We start from the raw sequence: 13,799 nt of genomic DNA on the forward strand, positions 1-13,799 counted from the left end.
GAGTCAGAAAAGGACAATGGCTGCTTTTTCCTTATCACTTTATTTCCATCTCTTAATTAGACTCGACCTCTGTAGGCAAACCCAGAGCCAACGTTAAGCCTGTGTCTGCCCAGAATAAAAAATCCATCCATCTTGATCAAAACGCTGAGGCTGGAGCTGCCAAATGTAATCACCCTGGTAATAGGTCTGAAGCCTACCTTGGGTACAAAAAGGTGACCAGAGAAGTAGAACTTCAGCTTCAGGTGTGTTCTTTGGTTTAGTTTCAGTAAGGTTTGCAAAGATGTGCTTTAACTGTGCATGGAAAACACTGGCATTCTAACTATAAACATATTTATTTATTTTTTTATCATTAGTCATATTTTACTCAGTGTTGCTCATTGTGTTAGCTGTATATAATAATAATATTGTAATAATGCGTTTCTTTAAAAAAAAAAATGGATATGGTGATTTGATGTATATCATTTGTCCAGCTATTATATTATCAGGTTTTGTTGCTGCAGTTAAGTGAGGAGAAGAAATAAGGCATAAGAAGTAAATTAAATGTTGTAATCAATTGCCCCACATCATAGAATGTAATTTCTTTAATTCACTACGGATGAATGAAAGGGGAGTACACCATCATCACCACTCTACTATACCTGTTGTATGCTGCTATCCAGTTTTATAATAACATTTGAACATGTGTTTCATGGTGAACTGTATTTGTGACTGTAATTACAAATCTTTTATTATACAAATATTTGACCTTGGCCTTACTTTTACATAAGGCAGAATACATACTGCTACTAAATGAGGACATCCATAACTGTTCTCAAATGGAGAAATTTGCTGACCAATGGATCCTCTGCAGTGAATGGGTGCCATCAGATTGAGAATCTAAATATCTGATAAAAGCATCACAATAATCCACAAGTAATTTACTTAAATTCATCAATATGACATTATAATTTTAATATTTTAAAGTTTTTAGCTAAAATATGAGCCATTGATCCATAATAACACTCCAGTGAAAAAGTCCATCCCATGTTGTCTTCTCACATTAAAATCCATATATATCATTTAATTCACAACACGTTAATTAACAGACTGGAGTTGTGTGGACTGCTTGTGGATTATTGTGATGTTTTTATCAGCTGTTTGGATTCTCATTCTGACGGCACCCATTCACTGCAGAGGATCCATTGGTCAGCAAATTTCTCCAAATCTGTTGTGATGAACAAGCACACTTATACATCTTGGATGGCTTGAGGGTGAGTACATTTTCCAGCATTTTAGGGTGAACTATTCCTTGAAATCCATTGTGTAGTTTTGTTCTAAATACATTTATGAGAAAGCATTCATGTATATTTGGTAATATTTTATCATATTCATTTTCAAATCACTCTCACAATTTGGAAACGAACATTCTGTGTTTCAGAGAGGGTGGTGTTTACATGTGAAGATCACTTTTAAACCATCTCCATCACAAGCCAAGGAAACCACACTCGCATGGCCGTTTCCTGACGTTTTTAGGTTGGGTTGATACGCCGTGGTTTAAGCGTGGCGATAGATTTAAGAGCAGCGGCAGCCATGAAAGACATTTTAATCTGCTAATGGAAAATCACATTACGTGTTTTCCCTCCAATTTGGCTCTTCTGTTAGTGCAGTATCATAGATTCTGGATTGCAGTGCAGGGTTGGATTGAGCCACTTTTCTTCTGGCTGTCCGCATGGTAAAACTCAGCATTTGAGATGGAGATTACTGCTCTCCCAAAGAATAATTGTCCCCTAGGATTATCTTCATTTGCTCTTATGCAGCTGCGACTTTTCTCATTGCAACCTATTATTCCAACAGGTAAGGTTGGTGTGTTACCCGAGGGCTTCCAGAGTCCCTCTGAATATTTCAGATATCTGATACCTTTGTATGGAGTTCTCAAGGAAACTCTAGGAGCAAGGTATTCATGTAATCCTGCCAATCATAATGCTCCAGGTAAAGAAAAAAACTGCGTAACTCGCATATATATATATATATATATATATATATATATATATATATATATATATATATATATATATGCGTTCTCAAGCTGCACTGAGAGAGAAATTAGTTCATTTAATACTGCGAAATTACATTCCATTTTCCATTTCCATATTCGCAAATATATTAATTATTCATTATTTATAATAAATAATATTTATGGAATAAAGCACACACACAGTTATATATTATTTATTTATTTATTGCAACAAATCAAATATAGACACCCACCCTGTATATAATATTAATTTATCGAGGTTTGAACCTGCAACGTTTGATTTCCAGACCTTGAGCCCCATGAAACAAACCTTCTTTTTTTTCACACGATAAGAGGAAGAGTTACAACAACTCAGTCATCCAGGCTCACCAGTGTCTGTTATAGTTCATGGAAGACAGAAAATACTTCAGATAAAGAGAAGGGATAAAAAAGCCCAAAGAGAGCAGAAAGAAGTGTGCATGACCAAGGAACAATAAATCCGTGGGTATGCATGCTGCTCCTCTGCGCTCTCAGGCTGCAGTGGGAAATGAGTTCATTTAATACTGTGAAATTCCATTAGAAGAGAACATGATGATTTAGAAACAGCAAGCATGCGGTTTGCAGGCCCTCTTAGACACTCATAATTCCCCCCAAGACCAACTCTGATGAAACGGCCAAAACATATTTATTCAGAGATTTAATCTCTGTAATCATAAAAATGGCTTTACTGTTGCTTTGGAAACAGACCAGAAGTGAATGACCTTACAGCGTGTGTGTGTTCATCTCCTGTTTAAATGTGTAAAGTTCAAACCAATTTTCGAGCATTTAGCAGTGAAACTAATATTAGGGCAGTGAAAACAGTATCAAATGCTTAGCACCTTTCTGACACTGTTAAATGATACTGTGTAGAAATCAAGTATTATTTATTTTATAGAAAGTGCTGACACAGGGTATAACAGCTTTCCAAAATAATAATAATCTTTTTTTTTTTTAAGTCTACAAAACATTGCTTTTAAACTTCTAGCTATAATACTGTATTTATTAGATTCAATCTTTTTATCAACTTTTTTTCTTTCAATTAGCAAAGGCTTTGCCATTCTTTTTGGAACTGATTGAACTTAGCATATGCCTTGGGCCCAACAATGTAATTCCTTTATAAATACTTATTAAGTGCAAAGCATTAATATTCATATATATTCATGTACAAAATATAGTCTAGAGAATACAGCGAGCAGCTTGACATGACAATCGTTAGCAGGTGCTGGTCACGTCATGCCTCTTCTCGTTTTTGCAACGATCATTTGGTGTAATTAAAGAAGAGCTTGCTTATGTAGAGCCCTGTAAATGAAGCCCACGATCATTAATTAGGCTCAGATGAAATGCATTGTCTGTGAGTTTCTCTTGAGATTTGTCCAGCGATAACAAAAGTGCAGTAAGTCTTGAGGCAGGTCAGACCACTCTTAGTTAACTGCCACTCTGCCTCGCAAAAATCAATACTAATCTTACTGATCCAGGCTAAGCTCAGACCGTTTCAATAAACAGGCGGTGAAGAATTGTGCCCTGCTTCAAAAACATGCCAATGTTGTCTTATGTAAGAGAATTTGTGCTCTCTTGAGGGAAAGACAATTTTCCACTGGTTTAGCCATTTTGAATTAACTTTTTTGAATCATTTTGAATCATTTGAATTAACTTCCAGATGTACAGTTGTAAAGTTGTATGAGTTGTAAACTCAGGATTGGGAGGGAAAACATGTATATCTCACAATGTTGAGTGTATATCTTGCATTTAACAAAGATCCACCCATCTTTGTTACTACTGCTACGTCTGAGAAGCCATGCTGCTCTCACGTCACACATCATGTTCTCACACAGTGAAAAATACATAGTGATGCAGAGGACACTGACAGTGTACCAAAAGACAAGACAGAGAAGTATACTTTTGGTATGAAACAAAGTCTCAGCTTTACAATTTTTTTTCAAACAATAAAGACCATTTTGTGGCTCTTTAATATCACAGATCGCTGTAGCGGCTCAGTTCAAGTGGCATCATGTGAACGGATCATCTCTAGTTATGGCACAAAATAAACATGAAAGAACATCAGAAGTTATCTTGTTTCAGCCATGGGAAGACATCAATACATTTTTCAAGTTCAAGTCCAACGACATTATTCTACTCTCCTGTAGTTTGTTTGTTTGTCGGAGCAGATTCAGTGTTATGAGTGGTCAGATCATCAATAAATTAAACTCCCAGCGAAGTGTGAATTGTGATTCTAGATGTGATTCTCAAATTTTCATTTTCAGGAAAACTACCATTTTTATAGTATTTAACCCTTTTAAGAGCTCTGATCGTTTTAACATTCTTTGTTTACAGTGTTGATCAGTTTTGCACTGGGAATTCTGTCATGCTCAGCACATACAGAAACTACTTCTTTCTTCTGAGTGTGTTGTCAGTGTTGTTATTACAGCTGTTTACTGCACCAAAAGAGTGTAGTTTTCAGTCACACCAGTATCTCTATGGTACAGTTTAAGCTGGACAATGTTTCACACCTTTCTAGAAACTCTGACTTCACACCTTGATGCTGGCAGCACGCCTGCTTCAGCCTACATTTAGTTTATGTTTGCTAAACAGTCTCTTGGGAATCCTTGCCATTGTAAAACATACTGTGGAGTGAGTGGCTCTCTATGAGACTTTAACTAAATACTGAATCTGATTTTGAATCTGATTAGCTTAGTCCAGTGGGAGATACTAAAAGTGTTCTTGGACAAAAAGGAAGATGGAAAAATATATTAACTTTAAAACACATCTCAGAATATTCAAGATTCTCAAAGATCATAGATAAATGAGGATTCAAATAAGTTTTATAAATTATAAAAAAAAATAATAAATAATGATAAATTTAGTTTTGTGTGTGTGTGTGTGTGTGCATATATACTCGAAGGACTGTTTTAAAAGTATTTATCATCTATACTGACTTATAACGTATAACTGACTTAAATGTTATGAGCATTTAAAAGAGTGCTTTTAAAGATAAATGCTTTGCATGTTTTAAATAATCAATACCGTTACTACTGTGAAATATTATTACAATTTAAAATAACTGTTCTCTATTAATATATTTTAGAATGTAATTTATTCCAGTAATGATAAAGCTGATTTTTAAGCAGCCATTACTCTAGTATCCAGTGTCAAACGATTCTTCAGAAATCATTCTAATATGCTAATTTGGTGCTCAAGAAACATTTCTTGTTGTTATGTTGAAAACAGTTGTGCTGCTTAATCATTTTGTGGAAACCAGGATTTAGTTTAATGAATAAAACGTTCATAAGAATAGCATTTATTTGAATTAGAAATCTTTTGGGACATTAAAAAGTCTTTACTGTCACTTAGCAAAGATTTTTTGAAAAGTATTTGTTTGCTTATCTATACCTTTTTGTCTGTATCGAGTATTCAAAGGACTGTTTTAGAATTATGTTTTGTCTTCAAATTAAAGTGTTTTAAAAATGTAAAATACTTTAAAAAAAAAGTATTTGAGTACTCAAAATACTCATGTGTATGGCCTCCTGTGATATCTTGAACATTGTTGTCCATTATTTCTTCCAAAGTACAGAGTGAATGATTCATTGTGCAGTGATCCTTTATAAAGAAGGAAGTAGGGAGAGTATGCACAATCAATTTATATAGACAAAACTGAGCAACGATGAGTGATGGAGGAAGATGAGAGGAAAATGATCCCTCATTGATCTCTGTCTTAATATGCTTTATTGCTCCAGAGGTGTCGGGTTAGATGGCAAAGACAGTGAACCAAGGTATTATTTATTCTGAATCTCTAGAGAAGTGGCGTGTGTCTGCGCCTATCTCCAGCAGTTGGACATCGATTAACTCACATCCCAATTTTTACCAGAAGCCCATTATGAACTTGATTCAATCATGTATCGAACCTGACATTTCATTTAACTCGTCCTAAAGTCCCATCATGCACTGTTCAAATAATGTTTCTTTTATTAGTGTTGCAATAGGTAGTTTGTTTCTGAATGGGAGGTTGTGGAGGTACTGAGCCCGAGAGGACCAGAGGTAGAATTTCAGATGTAGTTTTCATCAAGTTACAAACTGCTCAAGGGGAGTTTTAAGGCTCACAAGACTTTCATTGTCCTGCTTAAACAGAGCTGTCAGTTGCACTGTACATTTAGATCTCACTAGTTGTGTACAAACATTAGACATAAACTGTATATCTGATGAAAGAGCCATTTCTAGAGTGTCTCGCTTTGCTTTCTTGAAGGAAATTTTGAACTGGATTATGAATTAGTCTTTCATAAATCAATAATGAATTTAAAATATATTACGGTAACTTCATACAGTGATGTCTTTTTTTTTTTCATGTGATCTTGCAACCTGATAAGTAGCTCGGCTAACAGTGAATGTTCTCTCAAATGCCAAGGTAACACTTTACAGGAAGGTTTCATTTGTTAAATAGTTCAGTTAACATAAACTAACAATGAACAATTCTTATTAGTTAGGGATAATTTCTACATTTACTAATAGGCCTACATTTCAAAATCAAAAGTTGTATCTGTTAACATTAGTTAATTCAGTGTGAACTGACTAAAAAAACAAACAACTGTATTTTTTACTGTTTTAACCTTTTAACTAACATTTTAATGTTAAGGTTAATACGCTGTAAAGTTATTTGGTCTTTAAATTAAAATAATGTGTTCCCATAATGTCCCCTTGGCTTTGCATAACCAAGAAAAAATGTCTTTAAAAAACTGTATGCTTTAAATGTTCAGAGAACATACCAAAATAATATTCAAACTTAATGGGAATATTTAATTTTTAAAATGCTCTTAACATTAGCTGGGAGCCTGCGTCTCGCATAGCTTGCACTGTAAACAAAAAAAGAAAAAAAAAGAAAAAGACAACAAAAAGGTCACATTTACGGCAAAATACCGGTAGCTGTGGTTGACAGAAACTTACCGTAAAAAATATGGTATCAACATTTTAATTATTACAGACTAAACTTAAATTTACAGTATATATACGGAACAATTAAAGAAAAAATATAATAATCAACCTATTTAAGTAGTAATATATGTTTTGTGCTACTGAAATGCACTGACAACAACCAAGAACATGTGGTTATGAGAAAGTCACATGATGAATCAAAGCTCATCATAAACAGATCTTCCACAACCTGAGGAGAGGAATACTTAAATGTAGAAGGTGGACAGTGTCATTCTCACTATACTCACAATACTCACTATATTCTCACAATACTAGTTAAAGTGCAATTATGCCATCAGTCAATTGCACTAAAGATTTTTTTTTCCCCTTTCCTATGACTCAAAGTAACATGAACCTACAATAAAAAAAATTATAATTATTAAAAAAAAAAAATCACTGAGGATTGAGTAGGTTTCTATTTCAAAGCAGGTGACTCATCATCGATGTAAAAGTGAGAATTGAAAACTGAATATTATTTTGAACTTCTAGAACTTTCAATTGACATTATAACAGCTTCCATTCATATGAAAATTACTGCCCATAATGTAATTTCACATAACATCAGTGTGATGTCACGGTCCTAATTTGTCATTTTTATTGTTGCTGTGTACTGAAAAGTGGTATATTCATTTCGCAGCATATTTCACTTTCCATCTCTGGCACAGACAACAGCCGCCATCAGGTATTCTAGTTGCATAACGTTGCCATGTATTATTGATGTGGATATTCCTCTCTTAAACACACCAGCCAAGATACAGAGACACATTATACCTCTGCTATATCACTATGCATAGCTGCTCTTCTGTTGCCAGAAGGACTGTTAAATCAATATAGAACTGTATTTAATATTGCACATGCCAATCTGAATTTAAAATATGAGATTGTGAATTCATTAAAAAAGTTCACAATAGATCCAGTATTACTGACTTGAGCCCATAATTAATCGTATTGATATGTATATTTGGATTTAAAGATGCAATATCTTTCTTTCTTGTCAGTAAAAGTCTTTGTTGGTGGACTGACAGGTGGAGATGTGTGTTTATATATATATAAATATGTGTATGTGTGCGTGACCTGTTCTGCCGTCATCAGTTTACATGTGAGATAAGGAGTCTCTGGGGAAAGCTAGCCTGTTCTGACAGCTACAAAACCACATAGATCACTATCCCCGATGGGATTCAGGCTTTGTCATATTCTGGGTAGCCACTAAACTTACAAATAAAGACAAAACAGATACTTTTGAATAGATTTTGTAGTATGCATAGTCGCTTAAACATATAGTTTCATTCCTACCAGTCATATGCAAAGTTAGACTATATGGATTTGTGAATGGTACAATGTGGATGAAAGAAAACTAAGGACAACCCCCACCGCCATCACCACCACTGTTCAAATAACATTTACAAATGAACAATACCGTCCTTTGTTGGTTCTGCAGCTGCTGAACTTAAGTCAATAAAAAGTGCTATTTACCCAACCTCTGTACTGTATGTCATTTCCTGGCTGTTAATCTGCTTACATTATCTCACTTTGCTTAAATTTTCATAAGCTAGAAGCACATTTTTTAATAATGCTTTCTCATATGGTTATATCCTGAGATAAGCCTGACTAAATCCTGATCCTAGTCGGCACTTAAAATCTGATTTTATTTCCAAAACTCGCAAGATTTTCCATTTACTCCAAGGAGTTAATACTTCAGTGCTGTTTGGGATGCCTTCCTTGTGTGTATTTACGTATTGTGGAGTATTTTCGTGTTAAACACTTGTGTGATTATACCATGATTGTGCACTTATCTGGCGGTGGGCTCAAGCTGCTCACCACTCTTAGTCAACATCGTGACGCATTGGATGGGAAAATGTCCCGACCTGTTTTTGTGTAGGCTGCTATCTCTGCGTATCCACTCTGCATCATTTATTTTGTAACAGAGTTTTGTGTATGGGATGTGCTTTTAAAGCTCTTACAGTAGAGTTAAGTTTACTGACCCAAATGTTATGGTAACATCATGTTCAATTATGTGTTGCATGCTACTCTCAAACATTATGGGATAAAAGATGGCAGGAAATCACCCAAGTTAGTCTGTATCTTGCCATTGAAACTGTTTTAGTATATTTCAATAAAATCTTGCACAAAACAGCCTATGATTATAAAAATGTCTCTCTCCATACAATAATACAATGGATTGTGAAATAGATGGACTATTAGAAATAAAAAATAAATGTTTTAACCAGAAGAGCGGGAAGTGATGTATTTATTAAGTTCTTCCTGGATCAAAAATAGATGTTCATGTTGAGGAATGATCCAAAATCTTTGTATTTTTTAATTTATTTTATTAATTTATAGAATTGTATTGTAAAGACCATTATTAAATCACAATCATTTTTACTTGAAATGAAAAATTAAATAAACTAAAAAGTATGTTCAGAGAAATCTAACAAAATGAAGTAGTGGAACAAAAAAAAAAAAAAAATACATAGAATATGAAATAGGCAAACTACAATAAGTAAAAAAAATAAAATAAATAAAAAATAAACCAGAATGGCATATTCAACATTTTACAAGAAGATAAAGCACTAGGCTCAGATGAAGTATAAATGGCAATGTAAATGCAGGCAGTGATGTATTTCCTGTGCTGTTCCTTTACCCTTGTGCCTCTACACTTCTATTTAAAGCAAGCAGAATTGGCTTGACATAGATAAGTTCTTCTTTGCTCGAAAATAAATGGTCATGTTGAGTCAATGAAGACTTTTAAAGATGGCAGTGTAATCACAGTAATTAGAGTCGAGGTGGGAGGATGGAGCACTCAGGAACCAAGATGAAAGATCCACCGCTGCTATAGAACTACATGAAACTGTGTGCATTATGCTCACTTTTTACAGAGAAATAATAATTCCAAACCAACTCATCCATTTCCCAGAAATGCATTTTGACAGAAGGTTAAATCTTGAACTTGACTTTGAGGAGAGAGTGAGATGAAGAAGGAGAGACTGGCAGACAGGAGGAGGATAGGGGGAGGAAGTCGATGAAGTCAGATAACAGATTCAGAGAGACAGAAGTAGCTAGAGTGAGATAATCTCTATAGAATCAGCTCTGGGAAATGTAATGGAAGTTGGACTGATCTAGGGACAGGACGTGTCTAGTGTAATGCACTTATGATGTCAGGGCGAGTAATGAGCCACCCGACATCAAGGAAATGAGGCTTTGATAATGTCTGCATTCCCAGAACTCAGGCAATGCCTTTACTTCTTTGGAAAGAAAAGAAGCATAGGAAAGAAATGAGAGAGAGAGAACTTCCCGCAATACTTCCGCAATACTTGGTTCAATCTTTGTGAAAGAATGCTTTCAGAGGAGAAATGCTTTCTGCACTGTGGATAGAAAAAAATAAGCTTTTAGACCAAGGATTTTGTGTGTGTGTGTGTGTGTGTGTGTGTGTGGTTTTTGTTATTTATTGTGTTTATTTATTTATTTTTGTTGTTGTTGTTTTTTTGTAAAAAAAAAAAATTATTGGTTTCCGAAAAAACAACAACTTTTTACAAGTTACATTTACTTTAGAAGAAAATAAATATATGAAGTTTAAGTGAAAACATGAAAGCGGCTTACATATTTATTTTTATTTACAAATTAAAAACACTTTTGAAGATTTTAAACAAACCTTTTGTAAATATAGTTGAAGTTTTCTAAAAATAAAACTTGATATCCTGATCTTGTTAAAAATATTGTGTGTTACACAGAGGCAAATTAAACATTACTGGAACAACAAACAACATGGTATTGTTTGGCTAAGATAATTAATTATGTAATATTAAGGTTATAAATTAAAACAAAAGAAGAGAATTTACAGTCTGTTACTTATCTGACTGTTGGAATTGACTGTGTTTGTGCCTGTTTGTGGGTATGGGGAAAACAGAAACGAAAGAGTCACTAAGAAATACAATAGTGAATTCTCAGGTATTAAAAAAAATTGAACAGGTGGGGCTGTACTCTGAGATAACAAGGGTTGAGTAAGCTAGACAGGCTGTGAATGTGAGACACGGATATCCTGCACACAGCTTCAGCATGGGGTGCTCGAGCAGATGCTCACAGAAATTTGATCACAGTGAGAGAAATAGAGAGATGTGAGAGATGGAGATCTTGCTTGATGAATGTGAGAATCTCAGAGGAAATGTCAGTGAATGCTCCAGTGACTCAGTATGTTATTGCTCTCTTTTTTCTCTAGTTTTCTATCTCTCTCTTTGTTTATCTGTCAGATTGTCTCTCTCTACAATGTTTCTCCTTTTTCTTAATGCCATTCTGGCTCTTCTGTCTCATACACACAAAACTGATACAACATATTTTTTTAGCTCCTTACTCATTCAAAACCTCCTCCTCTCTGAAATATTTTGAATGCTCATCTATGGGCATTTTTTTTTCATCGTAGATGCAATTTTCTCTGAAAACTAAAGTGTCTTTTTCTTCTCAAACTTAAACATGTTTAGTAATAAAAATGTAATATTCTAGGTCTTTGGGCTTTGCTTCATGAATAGACCTTGTTGACTTTCACAATTTGGACAAGATCTTTTGTGTTCTGCAGAAGAATGAAAATCTTACAAATTTGGAATGACATGAGAGTGAATAAATGATGACAGAATGAGAAGGCCAGTAGTATATATTAGAAATCCTAAATAAAGGGCAAACTATCCCTATAACTGATTATTTGTAGTGTATATTCACCTTGAAGGTGGTGTATACAGTCTATTATTGTACCCCCAGCAGGAAGCTCTTGTCTATTTTATCCGATTTTATGAAATGGTGGTTTTAGATTTGCTCAGACTAAGACTTAAAACCATGCAGCAGAAACCTGATTTTCTTATGCGCTTTGCGAAACAGAGGTCTTTCACAGTAAAGCCAGCCATTATGCAGTGACTGAACTTATCCTTTTTTCCCTTATCATCCTTTTACAACAAAGCTTGTGTTGCTTGTCTGATTTCCTTCTGACACTAGACTTTAATAAGAGTGAGAGAAAGATGCATTGGCTGGTGCCTCAGCTCTATGGAAACTAAGGACAGCAAGGAAAGATACTTATTACAACAAGAAATACTAGGTTGAAAGTAAATCCTGGAACTGATAAATCCATAGGTCAGTCTTCCAGAGCAAAGCTAAACAGAATATGAGAACAGAGCTGTCAGTCTCTACCAGCATGCTCTCTTTTCAGCTTGTGTCATCAGCTGCAACACAGGAAGCCCAAGACTGTGAGTATGTCATTCAATATGTTGTTTACTTAGTCAGTCTAAGTAAATCTGCTTTGAACTTATACCTGCGGGCACAACATTGATCCACTTGACCCAGGCGGCTTCCAGGTTTAATTGAAAAAGAATAGCTGAGACCTTTATGCATTAACTGAAGAAATCAATATCTGCAGAATGCCACCCTGCAAACTCTCTCCTTAGATGCCAGAGCAGCTAGCAGGCAGGTTGTTTGCAATGCTTAGGAGAGTAAACAGATGGTTTCCTCTGTTGTCTGTTTTTATTGTGTACCGTACAGGTGTACTGTGCTGTTTTATGTACTCAGATTGTTAGTGAGTGCAAAGGCAGTCATCTATTCCTCTCTTTTGTTTTATGTTATGATATGTTGAATGACAACAGGTGGCAAACATCCCACTGTAAAGCTTCAACATAAATTTCCTGCAGATAACCATTTTAAAACTTCAAACTGCCACTTCCAGCTAAAATACACATAATCTATCCATAATATTGCTTTCTCCAGTGATAGAGTCATATCATCTGAATCAGGAGAGAGATATGCACAGATTGTTTACAAGAGAAAAAGTCAAAAAACTGCTGTGGATCCATTGGTGAGCTAGCAATTAAAGGAGAATAAAAGGGTTTTGTGCACACAAATGATTGATCGATTGATTGATTTAGATTAATCAGCAGATCAAGTTGTTATTTTCATTTAAAATTATGAGGTAAAAAATGAAACATGGATGAATTGTTCACAATAAGAAAATATATAGGGTCACAGGCACCAGTCACAGAATTCATGGAATGCACATTATTTACAATACATGTTTATGATAGTTTTACACATTTTACAATGTTTAGTCCAATTCCACTTAAAGGGTTAGTTCACCCGAGAATGAAAATTTTCCATCTTCTACTCATCCTCGAAGCAGTTCGGAGGATTTCGAAATGAGCCAAGAGGAGACTGGTTTTCCTTTGCTAAAGTAAGGAAACGCCTAAATTTCCCAGAGGCGTTAGCGATGCATATCTTCCGCCTGCAAGTCTTCCGGTTCCCAACACTCAGCAGATGTTAGAAAAAAAAGTGTTTATTGCGTTTGAAATCTGAATATTTATCTTACAAAAATGCATGGATTCGCTACAGGGGACCTTTATTCACACCAGAGCCAGAGAGTGAGGACGTTTTATTACTGATGTGTGCACTTTATTTCATATCTTCTGAACTATTGACAACAAACACCCACTGCCCCCCATTGAAAGCATGGACAATTTTTTTTTAACTTTATTATTCTTTATTATAATTATTCTGAAAGAAGAAAGTCACATACTCCTTGGATGCTTCAAGGGTGAGTAGAACATAGACAAATTTAAATTTGGGTGAACTAACCTTTAATTAACAATATGATGTATATTTTTACATCTATCAATATCTTCATATACAATAGTCAAAATTTGAAATGGATTAAACCTTTCATCAAAGTTGTCCTAAAACCTAAAACCAAATAGCATTCTTGTCTTAGGACAACTTTGATGAAAGGTTTAATCCACTTCAAATGTTGACTACTTGCATATCTGTACAACAGAGTGTTAGTATC

The sequence above is a fragment of the Carassius auratus genome, unplaced genomic scaffold (genome assembly GCF_003368295.1).
Source record: "Carassius auratus strain Wakin unplaced genomic scaffold, ASM336829v1 scaf_tig00034290, whole genome shotgun sequence".
NCBI lineage: Eukaryota > Metazoa > Chordata > Actinopteri > Cypriniformes > Cyprinidae > Carassius > Carassius auratus.